The following is a 1,458-nucleotide window of genomic DNA, read 5'->3' as shown; positions in this document are numbered from 1 at the left end:
GGAACAGCCAGCGCCCAGAGCTGGAGGTGGGGCAGGGGCCCACCCGGGAGACAGTGCGGAAGGTCAGGTCCCAGGTGTTTCCCCCAACGCCCACCTCCAGCCCAAGTGGTTTGTGAGGCCGGGCCCTGAGTTCCCACGCTGGCCTCTGCTCCGTGCCACCCTTACCTGCTGGCACGAGCGGGTGTGCCCTGCTCATGTCCCAGTCCCCGCCTCGCACGTGGGGCTTGGTAAGCATCATCTTAACCGCCTCCCTCTCCTGCTCCCCCCACGACCTCAGCCACCTGGCAGCCCAAGTCCCACCATTCTTCCTCCGTGCCTTTCACACCTGTCCCTGCCAGCCCCATCCCTTCAGGGCTGGGCTCCGTGAGTCACTATGATCGCGTGTTTTCTCCTGTGCTGTGTCGTTTGTAAACATGTTCCTATTCCTATCTCATCCCCTCACCAGACAAGCTCTTTACCAGACAAGGGCGGGCAGTGTTGTGTACCTATTTGCCTCCCTTCACACCTGTCCTCTGAGGGAGGTAATGTTGTTAACTATTTTCTAGATGACGAAACAGGCCGAAAGCTAGTGAGTGGTGAGGCTGGGGGAGAAAAGACCTCAAAAGTGCCAGGGAGGAGCAAGATCCCCCCACTCTTACCCTGACCCGTGGGCAGCGGCAGCGGAAAGCAAGCTGGCATTTGGTGAGCGAAGAAAGCTCTGCTCCTTGGTCCCCCCCTGAGGGATAGAAGGGAGCCCAGGCTCACGCTGGTCTCTACCACGGGGTTAGGGCACCACCTAGCGGCCCCTGAGGGATGATGTCAGATAAATCTCTATAGCGTCAACTCAGTCCACCTGCTTTCAAAGCCAGAGTATGGGCCACGCTAAGACTTATGTGTACGTCACCACTGGTGCAGGTACTGCCTATTTCACATTGAGAAATTGCATCCGGCTAATGCACTGGCCCAGTGTCCCAGCTGATGCAATGGTGGTGTCTTACGTGGGGCTTTAAGCTCCCGGTCTGCCCCACCGGTCATCAACGTTGTCATGAGTGTCTCCTCTGGAAATGACCATTGTGGCCAACCCAGCACACAACCTGGAAGCCCCAGGACACTGCCTCCAGAGCCCACGGGAGCCCTCGCACCTGCACAGCCAGCAAACGAAGCCTGTATCGGTGCTGAGAGGCGGCTTCGGGGGTCAGACAGAACGCCACGAGCTAGCCTGGCCTGGCGCACGCCGGGACTTGAGGGGGCAGAACAAGTCCACCCGGAACCCCAGGGCAGAAGAGGCCTCGGCCGAGAGCTGCAGGCAGCTGCACGGGTGACAGCTCCTGAGTGACCCAGACTGGTCACCCCGGTCCCTATGGTCAGGTGTAAGTCCTTTTCCTGTGTCCACTGTCTACTCCGTTCCCAGAATACAGCAGGCATCCAGGGAGCACTCAACAACCACTGACACTTCTTTATCAAAACACTGGCATTTTA

Source organism: Cnephaeus nilssonii (genome assembly GCF_951640355.1).
Source record: "Cnephaeus nilssonii genome assembly, chromosome: 22".
Lineage (NCBI taxonomy): Eukaryota > Metazoa > Chordata > Mammalia > Chiroptera > Vespertilionidae > Cnephaeus > Cnephaeus nilssonii.
The sequence above is the reverse complement of the archived record's forward strand: the minus strand, read 5'-3'. Positions refer to the sequence as shown.